This window comes from Pseudophryne corroboree, chromosome 7 (assembly GCF_028390025.1).
Source record: "Pseudophryne corroboree isolate aPseCor3 chromosome 7, aPseCor3.hap2, whole genome shotgun sequence".
Lineage (NCBI taxonomy): Eukaryota > Metazoa > Chordata > Amphibia > Anura > Myobatrachidae > Pseudophryne > Pseudophryne corroboree.
Window position 1 is genome coordinate 45421643 of NC_086450.1, and position 20042 is coordinate 45441684.

The 20042-nt window shown below is 41.5% G+C and overlaps 2 long non-coding RNA genes across 3 annotated transcripts in view; one reads left to right on the forward strand and one right to left on the reverse strand.

Annotated features, from left to right (window-relative positions):
• The first annotated feature begins 2625 nt into the window (after window positions 1–2625).
• Window positions 2626–20042, forward strand: part of LOC134943343 (uncharacterized) — a 42509-nt gene continuing 25092 nt past the window's right edge. Inside the window, exons 1-3 of one of the 2 annotated variants that reach the window (XR_010181481.1) lie at window positions 2626–2915; window positions 9894–10201; window positions 16479–16540. This is a non-coding gene — a long non-coding RNA (uncharacterized LOC134943343). The remainder of the gene's footprint in view (window positions 2916–9893; window positions 10202–16478; window positions 16541–20042) is intronic. The other variant, XR_010181482.1, reaches the window with a different exon arrangement.
• Window positions 12550–14128, reverse strand: LOC134943342 (uncharacterized). The gene is made up of 3 exons (XR_010181480.1): window positions 14064–14128; window positions 13906–13935; window positions 12550–12622 (listed from the first exon to the last, which is right to left on the reverse strand). It is a non-coding gene; the product is annotated as an uncharacterized LOC134943342 (long non-coding RNA).

The window sequence follows — 20042 nt, forward strand, 5'->3', positions numbered from 1 at the left end:
GATGCAGACGCTCACAACACTATACCTTTATGATAAAACCTTATACCAATGAAATACTCTGAATACCTTAATGTGAGTACAGGGTGTAAGTGCAACCTTGTGTAACCTGACTAACTACAAAGCTGCTTGAGCGTCACCGACGCTCAAGTGAACACTTAACACTATAGAAAATACACAGATACTGGTTTAGGTTCCAAAGCCTATTAACTGTATTATATCTAATATACTTGTAAAAGGGGATAACAGTACAAATGATACACTACAATATAACAGAGACTACCTAACCAGATAACTACACAAGAAATACAATACAATACAATTACTATTTATGGGAAAATGGAAGGGGAAGAGAAGAAGAGAGAGATAGAGAGAAATGGCTCATGATAACATTAAATAAGAGACAACATGGTTGCAGATAAAACTACACATGTGAGAGACAATCGCTGCGCAGTTAGTCAATGCTGAATACAGCATGGGATGGAAGCTAGACTCCATTTTGAGAAACCTCCACTTGATTCCAAAGACCACACCACATGGCTGAAAGGGGGAGGGGAAGACATCCAGCAGCAGCCATTTTAGATTTGCAGGTCCAAACACATGGCACTCTATACTAAACCACAATCACATAGCAGAAAACACAAGACTCCATTTTCTTCCAAAATGTCCAAGCCTCAAAACAATGCATATGTTCTGATTTTACAATTCCAAACCATCTAAAACACCTTTCACAATGTAATCCAACTTCCTAGAACCATCTCATAATTTCACATCCCAAACAACTTCAGTATCTCAATAACCAGAGCATATTCATCACAAGACCAGATCACAATGTAATTAACACAAACGTAACTGCATGGTGGTATTTATGATTAACAGGATATATATTATAACTAACCAGCACAATCTATTTTAAATCTCCATTGGCAAACAAATACCACAAATATTATGCTACAGATTGTATACTGTTCCAATTTATCACAGACTTCACAGAGTATCCACAAACACCCAACAATCACACAACCAAGTTACAATATCCTATTTAAACCAGAAAGCAATCTGTCTGTTTCCTTATCTAGCCATGTGAAGTTCAATACTTAGCCTTTAGTTTGGAAGATGTCCTGGGGATTCAGCCGCCATGCTGCTTGGTGCCAGGTAGCTGTGTGTGTGTCTGTGAGTGTAGCTACATTACATCTGTTCTCTGAGGCCACACCTGACCACTACCTTCCTGTTTGACCAGTACCTGGGGGAGGGGTCTTTCTTTCTCCTTTGTATTGAGTCACCATTCTCTTTGTATATGCTAATCAGGTTCAGCCCTGAAAACTTAGTAAAAGGTTGTCTTGAGCATCATATTGTTCTAACAATATGATCTTAGCTTTTATACATATAATCATATCTATCCGCTGCAATGTCCCACAACAACACAACAGGCCTCAAACTAACCCACACCTGATTCTGCTTGCTTCAATACCAAACATGATGTGTTTATCTGGTTCGGTTCGAATGATACACATCCATGACATTAATTCATTAGCCAATTCTAAATCTCCATGATGTCTGGTGCTGTTCATTATTATAACCATGTACTGTATGAAACAAGTGCCGAATCCATCTCTGTGCCATGTCCGAGCAAATGCGTGTGTTTCCATATATTGCTGTGCTCGCTGCGCATATTTGCAAGTATAGCGACTTATATGTGTGCAGTTTATATGGTCTCTCTATGTAATATTTTTGACTTTGACAACGTGAACAACTGCTGCAACCTACACAGAAAAAGAAAAAGGATGACAGAATCAAAATACCTTTTGTGACAACATTCAACACAGCCAGTGCAGTGATCCCACAAGCAACCAAGGCCCTCTGGCCAATTGTCACAGGAGACAAGGATCTACCAGTATTTAAAAACACCCGCATCATGCCCAGTTACAAAAGAGGCAGAAGCATTCGAGACCGATTTGTAAAAACTAACATCACCGCACAAATGAATGCAACATCATTGGGTACTATTACCAAAAAAACGGGATGTTATAGGTGCATATCGTGCACCACTTGCAAATATATGAATCCAGGACATTTCTTTGTCAACCAGCAAACCGGTCATAAATACAAAATAAAACATGTAATGACGTGTACTACATCACACATTGTGTACACTATCACATGCCCTTGTGGTCTCACCTAGGTGGGACAAACCATACGTAATCTACGTGACCGTATGGCTCTACATAGATCGGCAGTTAAAGCAGCGCTAGAAGGCAAAAATATAGATCAACCAGTGGCGAGACACTACCGATCACATGGACATCGTCTGTCTGATCTTCGTTGTAAAATCATAGATCACATCCCAGCCTTGACAAGAGGAGGTGACCGTCAAAAACTCCTGACCAAATGTGAATCTAAATGGATATTCCTGTTAGGAGCGTTGTCTCCCAATGGATTAAACGAAAAATTCACCTGGAATACCTTCCTAACTTGAAACAGCTCACCATATTAATTAAAATTATGCTCCTAAAATATAAATATAAACGTTAGTTAAACATATGTAATTATGAATAGAAGTAGATTGTTATTATGTATATACTTCAATAACGTATTTTTTGCATTACCTAGGAGCTTCATAATTCATTATGGTAGAGCAACTGTACCTTCATTTTTTAATTGTAATTTTTAACTCACATTCACTTTATTTTTAATCATCCATCACCAACATTCAAGCTTATTCACAAGCATTTGTAACATTGAACCTTGATCTTTATTTTTACACTTCAGGTTCTCCCGGCGCAACGGGTCCCGAGGCTTGATCGGGTTGCCCAGCAACCATGACGTCACGAACGGAGCGACTTGCTGACGCACCCGGATGCCGACGGCCCGGGACACCGAGAGACACCGCACGCTGCACACACAGGTATTTAACATAGGTAAGCACACATTAGCACTGTTTAGTCACTTGTATCACTATTTATGATGCACAGCCTGATGAAAAGACTGTAATGGTCTTGAAACGTTGCTGCTTTTGCACCATGTTGTAATTTTTCAATACAAACCTATTTAACAAGACCTTGGAGTGCCGCCTGTGTTTCCTTCTACAAAGCTCTACATGGGACTTGGGAAGGATCCGTTTGCCTCTATGTATGTATATATGTAGAATTATATATATATATATATATATATATATATATATACACACACACAGTTTCCGAAGTGTGCTGGTATGCAATGGTATGACATACCGGCACTTCGAGCACTGATCCCAGCTGTGCCACCTGCCTGAAGATCTACCAGCATTTCATGCCACCCACTGCTGATTGGCTGCCTGTCCACAAGTTCCAATTGGCTTGCAGACAGAGCCAGAAGAAGAGCATATTGACTAGATAGGAAAGGAGAGGGTTAAACCTCAGAGGCTGGGAAGGGCCTTGTATGATATCAGGTGGTAGTTTTAATCCAATAGTGAAGCAAGGAGGGGGATAGTTTTAATCTTTAGGGCTTGTTTGGGCAGATCCAGCCTCTTTTACTCTTGTCTTCCCGCCCTTCCTCTCCTTTTTTGTTGCTGTTAGTTTTAGGTGTTGCGTTAGCTGTGGTTAGCGGAAAAGAATGGCAGGTTACCTGTTTTAGGGCTTATATGGATTGGTTTTTGATTGGTTCCTATTTGTTGGTGTGCTCACCTTCATTGACTGTTTATGTCTGCTGGACCACCCTGACGGGGGCAGCAGTGCCGGATTGACAAAGGGGCGGATGGAGCTGCAGCTCCAAGCTCCCCCATTGAGAATAGGCCCACAGAGTTACCTACAGTGCAGTGCAGCCAGTGGTAACAGGAAAAAAATATTTCCTGTCATCACACACAGCAGCTCACTCACCTCATACACCCCACCACAGACTAAACCTGCTGCCTTTCCTTTCCTCCTGTATCCATCTGAGGCTCCGCACACAGGGCCGCCCAAAGCTCCACCCCAGTCCTGTCTGAAGCTCCGCCCCATATGACCCAAGGCCCCGCCCCCTGCCCATGCAAAATAAATGCTGCAGCTTACCATTCCCACAGCAGCTTCCCAACAAGAAAACGCCTCATGAAAGATGGGAAGGGTCTGGGCAGGAAGCTGCTGTCTTAGGAGAGCTGGGTCCCTGGATGTCAGAGCTGAGGAGGCATGTAAAACCCAGTGAGTCGCAGCTCACGCTAGGCCCTGAGGTCTCCTCTCCTCAGTGGTGTCTGTGTCAGTAAGTTTTGTGTGTGTCAGTAAGTAGTATGTGTCAGTAAGTAGTGTCTGTGTCAGTAAGTTTTGTGTTGTGTGTAGTGTCTGTCAGTAAGGGGTGTCTGTGTCAGTAAGTTTAGTTTTATGTGTGTCTGCAAGTTGTGTCTGTCAGTAAGTTGTGTCTGTGTCAGTAAGGTTTGTGTTATGTGTGTCAGCAAGTAGTATCTGTTAGTAAGTGGTGTCTGTGCCAGTAAGTTTTGTGTTGTGTGTGTCAGCAAGTAGTGTCTGTCAGTAAGTGGTGTCTGTGTCAGTAAGTTTTGTGTTTTGTGTGTGTATCAGCAAGTAGTGTATGTCAGTAAGTGGTGTCTGTGTCAGTAAGTTTTGTGTTGTGTGTGTCCTGTCTGTCAGTAAGTGGTATCTGTGTCAGTAAGTTTTGTGTGTGCATGTGTGTCAGTAAGTAGATTCTCTTAGTAAATGGTGTCTGAGTAAGTTTTATGTTGTGTTGTGTGTAGTGTCTGTCAGTAAGTGGTGTCTGTGTCAGTAAGTTTTGTGTTATGCTGTTGTGTCAGTAAGTGGTGTCTATGTCAGTAAGTGGTGTCTCTGTGTGTGTGTCTGTCAGTAAATGGCACCTATGCCAGTAAGGTTTGTGTTGTGTGTCAGTAAGTTGTGTTTGTCAGTAAGTGTTGTCTGGTTCACTAAGTTGTGTGTCTCAGAAAGTAGTGTCTGTGTCAGTAGGTAAGTAGTGTCTGTCAGTAAATGTCTGTGTGTGTCAGTAAGTAGTGTCTGTCAGTAAGTGGCTGTGTGTGTGTGTGTCCGTAACTAGTGTCTGTCTGTAAGTTGTGTCTGTGTCAGTAAGCATTGTGTTGTATCTGTGTGTGTCAGTAAGTAGTGTCTGTGTCAGTAAGTTTACATGTGTTATGCGTGTCAGTTAGTAGTGTCTGTCAGTAAGTGCTATCTGAGGCTGTTAGTTTATCTGCATTAGTAAGTTCTATCTGTGTCAGTAAGGGGTGTGTGTTAGTAAGTATGTATCAATAAGTGGTATCTGTCAGGCAGTAGTGTCTGTGTCAGTAAGGGGTGTCGCAGTAAGTGGTCGGTGTCAGTAAGTTGTATGTGTCAGTAAGGTGTGTCTGTCAGTAAGTCTGTATGTTCCAATAAGTGGCATCTGTGTCAGTAAGGGTTGTCTGTGTTAGTAAGTGGTATCTGTCAGTAAATGTGTTTGTATCAGTAAGGAGTGTATGTGTATGTAAGTGTGTTTGTCAGTAAGTGTATATCAGTGTGTTTGTGTCAGTAAGTGGAATCTGTGTCAGTAAGTGGTATCTGTAATTAAGTGATATCTCTATAAGGGGTGTCTGTGTCAGTAAGTCTGTCAGTAAGAGGTGTCTGTGTCCATAAGGGCTATCTGTATCTATAAGAGATGTCTGTATAGGTAAGTGGTGTCTGTGTCAGTAAGTGGTATCTGTCAGTAAGGGGTCTCAGTTGATACGCGGTCACTGTCTGCAAGTGGGCCTGTGTCAATAAGAGATGTCTGTGTTAATAAGTATCTGTATCAGTAACTGTGTCCGATGAGCCCTCATTTCCCTGTTTGCTCTGTTTTGCCCCTATCTCTGCTCCCCTTTCCCTGTCTCATCTGTATTGCCCCTATGTTTTCTAATCTTTCCACACCTGCTCTGTTTTACCCCATCGTTTCTCCCCTTTCCACCTTCTTTGCATGTTGATACAGCTCTCTATATCATATGGCGGTGATTGCAATTCCCTCTGTATTAAGTTCTGGTCACTGAGATGCTCTCTGTATCATATGGTGGTCACTGATGCTCTGTATTATATGGTGGTCACTGATGCTCTGTATTATAAGGTGGTCACTGATGCTCTGTATTATATGGTGGTTACTGACACTCTGTATTATATGGTTGTCACTTATGCTTTGTATTATAAGGTGGTCACTGATGCTCTGTATTATAAGGTGGTCACTGATACTCTGTATTATATGGTGGTCACTGATGCTCTGTATTATATGGTGGTTACTGACACTCTGTATTATATGGTGGTCACTGACACTCTGTATTATATGGTGGTCACTGACACTCTGTATTAAATGGTGGTCACTGACACTCTGTATTATATGGTGGTTACTGACACTCTGTATTATATGGTGGTCACTGATGCTTTGTATTATATGGTGGTCACTGATACTCTGTATTATATGATGGTCACTGATGCTCTGTATTATATGGTGGTTGTCACGCTCGGCGTAAGTTGGGGTTCCAACAACCGAGTTTTGGCTGAAGGGACGGCTGCCTGTGAGGAGAGTAAATGAGGTGGCTGAATGTAATTCCTCCTCATGGGGTGGAAGCCAAACTAAAGGGGGCTACTCATGGAGCGATATTCCACGCAAGCTGACTAGATTGCTTAGAATTTGAGCATTATCGCTCTGTGTGTACCCCCTACAGCGATAGCGATGCGCAGTCCCGCGCATCCCTATCGCTGCTGCTAGATTGGCCTGCATGCAGGCCAATCTAGCGGGTCGCTCACTTCACCCGCTGGGTGAAATGAGTGCCCCCCCGTCTCCCCCCGCACGCTCAGCACACATCACGCTGTGCTGAGCGGTGGGAGAGATCTCCCGCATCGGCCCGTCTATATGGGCCTTAAGTGTTAAGATTGGCTGGAGGGCGTAAAGAAAAGGAGGACTCCGTAGGAAGATAACTGTAGTTTTAATGAATAATCAGGCTGTACATGAATATTGGAGAAATAGAAGAAACTGGAAGAATTAGAGTCAGTGGTTAAAAGACTTGAAGATTGAGGCTGAAGAACTCCGGTAAAGAACTGTGTTTTATGATTAAAAGACGAGGCTGTAGAACTTGGACTTTGAAGAAATGAAGACTGTGGGTTGTGATTGAAAGATGAGGCTGAAGAACTTGGACTTTGAAGAAATGAAGACTGTGGTTTGTGATTGAAAAACGAGGCTGAAGAACTTGGACTTTGAAGAAATGAAGACTGTGGTTTGTGATTGAAAGACGAGGCTGAAGAACTTGGAATTTGAAGAAATGAAGACATCTGCAGGAACCGCCGTTAGCACCTTGAGCTCCTCTATGACCTGGGACCCCATGAGCGCTTCCACGAGTGGCAACGGACTTAGACAGCAGGACTGCAGCAGCGTTTAGATAACCGATAGATGAGAGCAACTAGGACCAGGGAACCAGAAATAACCTGGGAGCACAGAGCTGGAGAACCTTTCACAAGGAGGTAACTTGAAGAACTGGCACTCTCCCTCTGAGCCAGCCCCCTTTTGTAAGGGGAGAACACGCAGGTTTGGCTGGACACAGATTGGGAACTTCATTGGTAATACTCTGGTCTCCAACATGGCTGCCCCCAGCACAGGAGACATACTTAGCTGTTAGCACACAGCTTTAGCCAGCTTCTGTCTCTGACACACTATACTGTGTCACCACTGCAGGACCTTACCGCAGTGATCCCCGCCGCAGCGCCCGGCTCTCCAGTCCCTCGGCCCCCCGGCCCTTGGCAGCCACACATCCGTCCAGGAAGACCCGCTGCTAGCAGCTCCCTGCCGTTGCAGCCGCACCAACCAGTGGGACGGCAACCCACGGGAGCACCCGCCAGAGGTAATGCACTGGGAAGCTCTGGGAAGACACTGGACCCTGATGTGCTGCTCCCTACTTCTTCCGCCCCCAGGCCACCAAAGCTCTTACTTACGCACTCATCATCTCCCACCTTTACTACTGTAACTTCCTCCTCTCTGGCCTGCATCACACTCTCCTCTCCAACTTCATTATGTCCTTAATGCTCTGCTTATGTAATTTTTATCTCTCTCCATATGGCATCACCACCCCCTTCCCCATCTGCAGCATCACCGACTCCCTATACCACTTGAAATCCAGTCCAGACTACTCGGCCTCACATATAAAGTCCTAATCCCCTCCTTTCTTCTACACCCCCAACTTCATCTCTCCATGCTCCCTCCTGTCCTTTCCTTACACAACCACCACCTCACCTCCACCCTGGACCCTCTCTCTCAACTGGTCTGACATTCTAACAATCTTCCAGCTTTAGATGCTTCTTACAGACACAATGCCGGTATTATGGGCACTTACTCATCCTTCTCATAACACTCCCTCATCCCCCCCATGTATCCTTACCAGGTCACCATCCCTCTGTTCACCCCTTCACCATAGTACCTAAGCTCTCACATGCAGGGCCCTCATCTTCTCCTCCCAGCTCTAACATTGGCAGTAGTGCTCTGCTCCTTTGCCTGTTTCTCTTTCAGTACCTCTGACCCTATCTGCGACCCTATTTGCTTGCCCATACGTTGGGTGCTGGATACCATTGTATGATTCACCAAGCAGCAGCCCTTGTTACTTGTCTTAACCAGTCTGTTTTGTTATAGTAATGCTGTGTGCTTATGCCATGGTGGTTGTTGTGTATTGTATTTATGCTCCATTATGCTTTTATTTTCCAATGTGTTTGTGTACCCCCTTGTACAGCGCTATGATCCCTTTGTGGTGCCATGTAAATATGATGATGATAATTATTCTCATACCTGGCTCTCCATCACAGAGGAGCCTGGGCATGGGCTAAATGCCCTGTGCCTGCCTCGCCAGTATTGCACTATGCTTGTACAAGTGCAGCTGCCACACAACACTAGTAATCCTGCCTTCCTTGTGTTAATGCAGCTGAGAAGAAAGAAGCAGACATTGGGGGTAATTCCAAGTTGATCGCAGCAGGAATTTTGTTAGCACTTGGGCAAAACCATGTGCACTGCAGAGGAGGCAGATATAACATGTGCAGAGTTAGATTTGGGTGGGTTAGTTTGTTCCTGTGCAGGGTAAATACTGGCTGCTTTATTTTTACACTGCAACTTTGACTGCAAATTGAACACACCACACCCAAATCTAATCTCTCCGTACATGTTAAATCTGCCTCCCCTGCAGTGCACATGGTTTTGGGTTCACTACGATATGCCAGCGGTCGGGCTCCCGGCGACCAGCATATCGGCTCCGGGAGCCCGACCGCCGGATTACCGACAGTGTGGCGAGCGCAAATGAGCCCCTTGTGGGCTCGCTGCGCTCGACACGCTACGGGCACGGTGGCGCGCCACACTATTTTATTCTCCCTCCAGGGGGGTCGTGGACCCTTATGAGGGAGAATAAGTGTCGGTATGCCGACTGTTGGGATCCCGGCACCGGTATACTGTGCGCCGGGATCCCGACAGTCGGCATACTGAAGACCACCCCATGGTTTTGCCCAACTGCAAACAAAATTCCTGCTGCGATCAACTTGGAATTACACTCCATTGTGTTCCTTGTGGATGGTTCTCTGACATCCTTTTTCAAAAGTAGCCAAGTATGGTGTAATTGCTACATTAGATTTTGTTTTTTCCTGTTTTACATACATATATATATATATATATATATATATATATATAAAAATAATGTGTTTGATAAATGAAGGAAGAGAAATTAAAAAATAATTCCCGTATTAGAGGAAATAATCTGACAGTGTCAGAGACTTTTGTTTCAGCAGTGTCCACTAGGTGGTGGTAAAGGAGCATGAATTGTGTTTTCTGGTCCTTTGTAGCTCCTCAATAAACGTCACCTAGGATGTCCATTGTTGTCTTCATCTGGAAGATGATCATCAATGTTTGCAAATTTAGTCAGGGTTATTATCATGTAAATCACTACCTTTTGTTTTTTTTTTCAGGTCCTCAGACTGCAGTACCAGTGAGCAGCTGCAGCAGCGCCTGGAGCAACACCGCAATCAGCAGGAGGCTTTGAAGATGGTGGTAGGCCAGAGCACAACAGAGGGTCAGCATCGTAGGAGAATGCAGCAGGAAGGGGATAGGCAGCTGTGAGTAATATAGAGCCAGGAATAGAAGCTCCACCAGACAGCGGGGCCACAGACAGAGTAACGGCGGCTTAGCATCTGGGAACGTGGCAGGCCCCAGAGCAGAGCAGAGGATCAGGGAAGCACACAGAGGCCAGAGCTCAGCATACAGACATCAGGTACAGGTAAGCAGAAGTCTCAGGGTAACAAAAGACTCGGGATGATTCAAGATTCAAAGGTTTTATTGTCATAATGTCATGTACATCAGCAGACAACACTAAAATAGGTATAAGGATGGTAAACAACCATGGGCTTTGGTACCATCAAATATGGTTTATGGAAGAGAAGGATAATCACATGAGGGAAGAGGGCCCTGCTCATGAGAGCTTACATTCTATTGTTGGGTTGGCAGACAAGATGGGTGACACAGATGGAGTGGACAACATGGAACAGAGGGTTAGGAGGAGATTTGGTGCATTAGACAATGCATAACTGAAATTTCAATGCAGTACACTCATTGGGTGGGGGGGTTGCAGGACTTTCTTCCTACATCATGCACGTCCAGGCCACACCCCAAATACATGCAATTATTGCTGTCTACAACAGGTGGAATAATGGCGTATTGTGTCTCTGGTGATGGTAACCTGTAATTAGTGGTAATAAAGACCTATTACTGTGATATACATAGCATATGTGGAAACAGATTTATTACCAGTGGAGGGATTAAGGGGTCAGGAAGCCCCTAGGCATAGCAGTATTAGTAGGAGGCACTGGCTAGGGGTAGTAGTAGGGACACCTTAGCACAGGTTTAAGGGACACACACAATGACATGTCCTCCAACTCCTTACCACCACTGCCCATTATAATACTTACCACACTGACTACTCTATCTCCAAGGTCACAGACTCACTCATGCTGAGAGCAAGGGACAGTTTGCAAACTACTTGCCATTATATAACTGTATTCAACAGTGTTTGAATACACGTGTACAGTGGTAAGTAGTTTGCAGACTGTCCCTTGCTGTCAATTGGCGTGAGATCTTACAGACAGAGAGATCATCTGTGCTTTCATCCACAACCTGGCAGACGTGGCTCCTGATAAGTATTACAGCACTGCCACCCAGAGGTGATGCGTGGAATCATGGTGTCTTGGGTGCACACATGCTACAGTGCACCCTTTCCCACAATTATACATAGGTGTATGTATGAATTTATGTCCCAAACCTCAGAATTGGGAAATCATCAGTCTGATTGCACCATAACCCTAGCTGCAGCCTAACCCTAAATGGAGTCTAACCCTAAATTCATGTGTCGACATTGTCTGTTGTTATGTTGAATGTCAACATTAGGAACACATTAACATTGGATGTAAACATTATGGTGTCGGCATTCTAAATGTCACCCTGATAACTGCGTAACCTTCAGTGCTAGTCATTTCTAATATATATTGCTACACATTATTAATAAATCATAAGTAGAACATGTACAGTAAGTGACTTATAGTCATTGTGGAGGTACAGGGTCCACTGGTACTGCAGCTCCCACTGTCTGCATGGAAGGTCAGGATGAACTTTAGCTCTTCCCTCTTTCAGTGTTCTTCTGCTGTAGTTGAATTGGGGTAGAGGAGAGAGGGAGGGGGTGCACCAGATGGCGAGAGAAGGGGGGATTTGGAGCTGGGGGGTTCTCTCCCCTTCCAGCTCCAAATCTGCTATGCGGGGAGAAGGAAGAGAGCAGGAAAGAGGAATCAGAATGGGGAGGGGGGTTGTTCCCAGTTTCTGCTCTCCCCTCACAGCTCCAACCTCCCAACGTGGGAAAATTTGGATATGAGAAGGGAGAGAGCAGGAAAGAGGAACCAGTATTGGGGAGGTGGTCTGCAAATGCAGGTGGGGTGGGACTGAGTTTGGAGAGGGGTGAAAAGAAGAGGGCAGGGAGTAACAGGAAAGAGGAGGGGGGACAGAAAAAAAGGGGGCCTAAAGAAACAAAAAAATCACTGTCATGGGGCTAGTTTGTAAAAGAATACGTCCAGATCCAGTGAGCCCTGGTCCCCAGACTGCCTCTGCCATTAAATAAATTACATGTGAAAGGGATAGCGGCCTGTTGTTCTGTTCCCAGCAGGGGGCGCCCTCCAGGCCTCAGGTCCCTAGTGGGAAATCCGCCAGTGATTATTACTGAATACATTCTTATCTCCAGTAACATGGGAAATGGGGGAGGGCAAATGTGATGTTGTAGACAATGTTTAAGAACTGTTCATGAATATATGTTTGCTGTTTGTGTAACAGTGGAATGAATTGGTGTAGTTATTCTTATTATTAAAGGGACTGGGAAGAAAACTGACTCTGCAGACTGCAGCATCCATTATTCTGGCTCTCACTGTAATGGCTTCATACCATGGATGTAAAGTCCCTAACATGCCAGAACACTGTAAATATCCTTAAGGCAATCTGAGGAGAGACACCAACTCTACAACATCCCTGACACTACTGTGGTGCTCTGATAATGAGCGCCAGTACCCTGCTGTCCTGTAATGTGACCTACCCCTGTGAGCCTCCTGGGTACTTACCCTATTGGCCATAATTTCCACGTGCTGTAACACAATAGCAGAAGTACCTACAATGGCAAAGAATGAGCATTTAGATACCATCACATGCCAAGAAACAGTCACTTTGAGGCATTGTCAGAGATCCCTGATCCCTCATTCTCGTCTGCTTTTATAGCTTATCAGGGCGCAATCTGTGGAAATGCTCCAGTCGCCACCACTTCAATTTAAATTAACCCATAAAATAGTGTAATGGCAAAATGAGAAGGGATTATAATCTGGGTTACTATTCAATTGAGGCACTGTCTGTGACACCAGTGGTGTGAGAATAGCCTAGGCTTTCTGAACCACCCCCCCCCCACACTAAATTCTGGTGCGTGGGACTGACTACTTCAAATAAATAAAGAAGGTTACACATAAAAATAGATACAGGTATAAAAAGTACAAAAATAATTTAACAGAGACAATGAAAGATACTTTGGTCCAATAAAAAAACATGTTTTAAATATTCAGAACAATATGTATTATCAGTAGTGAGAGCAGTATTACTATCAACCCTTTATTGCAGTGGATCTCAAACTAAGTCACCCCACACAGGTCACATTTCCCGGGTCGCCCAGCAGGAGTAAAGGTGTACTCATTACTGACACATGTTATAAGACCCACAGGTGAAGCTAATTATTTCACTTGTGGTTCTGTGAAGACCTGGAAAACATGCACTGGTTGGGGATTTGAGGACCGAGTTTGATAACCTAAGCTTTATTGAATAGGGTAAAACAAAGCTTTATCATGGAAGAAAACACCTATTTTTAGTAATAGGGCTTTTCATGCTGCATTACTGACAGTCACCAATGTCAATTATTGCATTTATATGAGCTTTACTCTTTAAACTAGACAGTCACAGAGCATTTATGATCCTCACTTAGCTGCTATCTCCATTATATTCTGCTAGGAAACGTACTGGTATAGTAATGGTGTAGCAATAACTACATGCAGCTAAAATGTGCTATTTACAGCAGAGAGCTTTTTTTGTATTTGGGACATAAAATGACTGATTAACAGTAAGACACTAAATTAACAGCAATTGGTCTTTTAACCATTAATACATTTGGCCCATAATCCCTTACCAATATATGTAGTAATGCTGCTAAGCAGAGCCAGATGTATTTCTGTTAGATTAGCTGCTGGGGGTGATGTGCTGAGGTTTGTGGTATGTGGGGACATGTTCATTCTGCACATAATCAGGGAGGAGGCATATTTTAATTTGTATGTGTACATTTTTTTTACTTTTATTGCTACAGTAGCTGTAGCTTTTTTAATATTTCATAATATGTTGTTATAATGATGTACATACCTTTCTGTCTGGGCAGCATCAGAAGTTATACTAAATAGAGGAAAAGAATAATAATTATCAAATGTTTATGCTATTTCTGATGCACAAGCACAGCACATAGATATGTAGATACACTTGATCTATAGTCTATAATATGATATGTTATAAGGTATACATACCCCTCCTGCACAGAGGACGCAGATGGTAATCTACACAGAGGAAAAGAATAATAATAAAAAGTTTAACCTATATCTGAAGCACAAGCACATAATTTGTACATAGATATGTAGATACGCTTTTTCTATATTATATAATATGATATAATGGTAAACTTACATATCTGGCAGGTCGGTATAAAATGTTATACTAAACAGAAAAAGAATAAGATTTATCAAATGTTTAAACTCTAGCTGAAGCACAAGAACAACATTTGCACATACAGTACAAGTCATCATTTTGGACATACTTTCTCATTTATTGGAATGAGAAAGTGTGTCCAAACTTTTGACTGGTACTGTAGATATGTAGATACACTTTTCTCTATATTCTATAATGTATGTTATAAGGATATACATACCTCTCCTGCTGGTAGGATGCAGATGGTGTATTAGACATAGTGGAAAAGAATAATAATAACAAGTGACAACTATATCTGATGGTCAAGCATAACATTTGTACATAGATTTACAGATGCATTTTTTTCTATAATATGAGATGTTATAATAATATATATACCTCTTCAGTAGGGCGGTGTCAATTGTTGTGCCTCAGAGAGGAACAGAATAATAATGATAAACAGTTTAAACTATATCTGCTTAATCACATTTCTGCATAGCTACGTAGATATATTTTTTCTATATTCTATTATACGATATGTTAGAATGATATACATACCTCTCCTGCTTGTAGAAAGCCAGTGGTGTACTAGACATAGAGGAAAAGAATAATAAAAAGTTTAAACTATATTTGTTGCACAAGCACATTTGTAAATAGATAAGTAGAAACACTTTTTATATTCTATAATATGGTATGTTATAATGATATTCATACCTTGCCTGCCCGGAGGATGCAGATGGTGTACTAGACATAGAGGAAAAAAAGAATAATAGAAAGTTACAACTATATTTGATGCTCAAGCATAACATTTGTACATAGATTTGCAGATACACTTGTTCTATATTCTATAATATGGTCTGTTATAATGATATTCATACCTCTCCAGTAGGGCGGTGTCAGGTGGTATACTAAACAAAGGAATAGAATGCTAATAAAAAGTATAAACTAAATCTGATGCTTAATCACATTTATATGCAGATACGTAGAGATACCTTTTCTATTGTCTTTAATACAACCTGATATGATATGCATACCTCTCCTGCTCAGAGGATGCAGATGGTGTACTAAACATAGAGAAGAATAATACTAATACTAATAATAAAAAGTTTACACTATATTTGATGCACAAGCACAACATTTGTATATAGATAAGTAGAAACACTTTTTTAAAATTCTATAATATGGTATGTTATACATACCTCTCCGGCAGTGCAGCATCAGATGTTGTACTAAAAGGAAAAAAATAATAATAAAAAGTTTAAACTTTATCAGATGCACAAGCATAACATTTTTACTTAGTAACATAGATTTGATTTTTCTACATTCTATAATACGATATGTTATTATGATATAAATATCTTTCCTGCTCAGAGGCTGCAGATGGTGTACTAGACATAGACGAAAAGAATAATAATAATAATAATAACAACAACAAAAAGTTACACCTATTTCTGATGCTCAAGCATAACATGTGTACATAGATTTACAGATATGCCTTTTCTACATTCTATAATATGATATGTTATAATGATATTCATATCTCTCCTGCTCGGAGGCTGCAGATGGTGTAGTAGACATAGAGAAAAATAATAATAATAACAACAACAACAAAAAGTTACACCTATGGCTGATGCTCAAGCATAACATTTGTACATAGATTTACAGATATGCTTTTTCTATATTCTACAATATGATATGTTATAATGCTATACATATCTCTTCGGCAGGGCAGCATCATATGTTGTACTACACAGAGGCAAAGAACAGTAATAAAAAATGTAAACTATATCTGATGCTTAATCACATTTGTACATAGATATGTAGATTTGCTTTTTCTGTTTTGTATAAAATGTTATAATGATCTACATACGTTTCCTGCACAGAGGACGCAGATGATACACTAGACAAAGGTCAAAGAAGAAAAGAATATTGATTAAAAAAATAAACTATATCAGATGCACAAAGCACAATGGAGAAGTATTGCATTCTAAAGCAAAAAAGTAATACAACACTACCTGACTATACAGAATAAACATATGGGGGGTATATGTAAACCGCTTATTCTCAACAGCTTCTACCCTGAAATTCAAAACAGCATCAATATTAAGTTTAAAACCGGTTGTATTTTTTTTAAATTTCAACTCTGCAGAGAATTAGTAGCTGGCAATATAGACCATGGTCTGACCTCAGCCTGTGGACATAAACTTGCTGAATAATTTATGTTTTTCTTTTTCCTTTTTTCCCTTTTTTTTTAACAGGATGACTAAGTTAACCAAAGTGGATCCCCTTGGACTGCAGGACTTCAGAGAGAAATAAACTGGTAAATAATGGCTTATGTGAGAGAGTGTTTGTTTTGTCTGTATTTGGCAGTCACTGTGTTGTCTCTGTATTATTACAGTAACTGTCTTGTTCTCTATATTATATGGTGTCACTGCACTGCTCTTTGTATTATATTGCCATCACTGCATTGCTTTCTCTTATATGGCAGTCACTGCATTGCTCTCTTTATTATAAGGAGGGTTTAGCAAGAAATTACGGGTCATTCAGTAAGAATAGTAGGGGTGGCATTAGTGAACAAAGTGGGGAGGAGTAGGGGGGAGGAATAGAGCAGACGACAAGGGTAGTAATATTGGAACTAAAAAGGGTTTTAGAATAACAGTATCCAACGACGATAACGGTTCATCTTTACTGCATAAGAATTACAATGTCCCTACCATAAGAGGAAATACATATCTCAATTATATGTATGTAAATGCTAAAAGCCTTACAGGTAATAAGGGGGAACTAGAAATCCTTGCAGCAAGCAGGGAATATGATATTATAGGCATTACTGAAACATGGTGGGATGAATCTCACGATTGGAGAATCAATCTAGAGGGTTACATGCTGTACAGGAGACAGACTAAATAAACGGGGTGGAGGGGTATGTATTACGTAAAGCCATTTCTAAAACCTGTTATACGGGAAGATATTCAAAAAGGGACTGTAAATACTATTGAGACATTATGGGTAGAAATTGCATGCGGGGGTAAAGGAGTAAAGAAGTCTGATGAGAAATTGTTACTGAACCAAATTGAAAGAGCAGCAGGAGTAGGAGACTTTAACTATCCCGAGATAAACTGGAAAATCAATTCATGTGATACTGCTAGGGGCAATATGTTTTTAAACATGCTAAATGATAATTACTTAGTTCAATAAATCGAGGAACCAACTAGGTACAATGCAATATTAGACCTGGTATTAACTAACGATGGGGAATTGGTATCAAATATTGAAGTAGGAGAGCCCATAGGTAATAGCGACCACAATATGGTCACATTCAATATCAGTTTTAATAAGCAGTCCAATACTGGCTCAACTAGGACTCTAAACTTTAGCAAAGACAACTTTGACATGATCAAGGAAGCCTTAAAGAACATTGAGTGGGAAATTCTGTTTCAAGGAAAAAATACTACAGAGAAATGGGATGCATTAAAATCACTGCTAATTAATAATACTCGTAAATGTATTCACACCAGCAGCAAAAAAAGGAATAAAAATCCCAAACCAATATGGTTTAACATAAATATAAAGGAATTAATGGACAAAAAAGACGAGCATTTAAAAAATACAAATCTGAGGGGGATGCGGAGTCATTTCAACACTATAAGGATTGTAACAAAATAAGCAAAAAAGAAATAAGAGCAGCTAAAGTAGAAACTGAAAGACTAGTAGCAAAGGAAAGCAAAGCGAATCTCCAAATTTTTTTTAAGTACATCAACAGTAAGAGACTAAAGAAGGAGAGTATAGGCCCTTTAAAGGACAAGAGGGGAGTCTTAATCAAAAATGATAATGACATAGCAAACAAACTAAACAAGTTTTTTTCAACGGTATTTACCAGATAGGACCAAATGCTGGGTCCAACTCAAAATCTCAACAAAGATAATGTCCCACTGCTAAATGCTTTTTTGTGTGAGGAGGTAGTCTGTGACTGATTAAAAAAGTTAAAGATTAATAAGTCACCTGGTCCCAACGGAATTCACCCGAGGGTTCTTATGGAGCTGCACGCTGAACTAGCAAGACATCTATTTTTGATCTTTATGGATTCGGTTAAATCGGGTATGGTTCCCAAGGACTGGCGTATAGCGGAGGTAGTGCCGATATTTAAAAAGGGGAGAAAAGCTGAACCAGGTAATTATAGACCAGTTAGGCTTACATCTATAGTGGGGAAAATATTGGAAGGTATTCTAAGGGACAGTATTCAAATAGGGAGCAGCGCGTTGTGGTCAACGGATCATCTTCAAATTGGACTAAAGTACTAAGGGATGTGCCACAAGGGTCTGTACTTGGACCACTTTTGTTCAGGATTTTCATCAACGACCTAACAGTAGGTCTAGAGAACATGGTGTCAATTTTCGCAGACGATACCAAATTGTGTAAGGTTATAAATACGGATGGGGATGCTGAGTCTCTTCAGAATGACTTAACTAAACTGGAAACATGGGCAGCACAATGGAGAATGAGATTCAACAAGGTAATGCACTGTGGGAGCAAGACCAAAAATGACACCTACATATTAAATGTGGAAATATTAGGGGATTCTGTAATGGAAAAAGACTTAGGGGTTCACATAGATAACAAATTAAGCAGCAGTACCCAAAGTAGGAGTGCAGCAAAGAAGGCTAATAAGATATTAGCATGCATAAAACGGGGAATTGAGGCAAGGGACGAGAGTATTATACTCCCATTATATAAATCACTAGTGAGGCCTCATCTTGAATACTCTGTGCAATTTTGGGCACCATATTACAAAAAGGATATCCTGGAGCTAGAAAAGGTTCAGAGGCAGGCGGCCAAACTAATCAAGGGCATGGAGACGCTGGAATACAAGGAAAGGCTTGCAAGGCTAGGCATGTTTACATTGGAAAAGAGGAGACTAAGAGGGGACATAATCAACATCTACAAATATATAAGGGGTCAATACACAAAGCTTGGGAGGGACCTGTTTTCTATAAGATCAGCGCAGAGGACACGTGGTCACTCGCTTAGGTTAGAGGAGAGGAGTTTCTGCACATTGAGGCGAAAAGGTTTTTTCGCAGTAAGGACAATACGTGTTTGGAATTCCCTGCCTGAGAGAGTAGTAACTGCAGACTCAGTCAACACCTTTAAGAATGGGTTAAATTCCTATTAGATACAGATATTCAGGGTTATGGTGCGTAGGCACGCATTATAGTTAATTTACCTAGTACTAACATAAAAATAACTAGTCCTATAATAAGACTGCATGGAGACCACACATAGGTTGAACTTGATGGACAATTGTCTTTTTTCAACCTTAGTTACTATGTTACTATAATGGCAGGCATTGTGATACTCTGCCACATCCCTTCACTCAGCTGACCCCTACCATTGCATTTCTCCTGAGGGACCTTCATGTACCAGTATGACTGCCAAAATGCTGTTAAGATGTTAGAGTATGCAAATTTTATTCAAATAACCTCATCACAATTTATAAAAGGATATCTAACAATGGGGCAGATGTATTAACCTGGAGAAGGGTTAAAGTAGTGATAAGTGCAAGGTGATAATGCTCCAGTCAATTATTATGGATTTGAAAAATGACAGGAGCTGACTGGCTGATGCGTTATCATCTTGCACTTATCACTGCGTTATCACTTCTCCAGGCTTAATATATGTGGGGAAGTTTGGAGATGAGAAGGGAGAGAGCAGGAAAGAGGAACTAGCATGGGGGAGGGGTGTCTGCAAATGCAGGTGGGGTGGGGCGGGACTGAGCTTGGAGAGGGATGTAACGAGGAGGGCAGGGAGTAACAGGAAAGAGGATT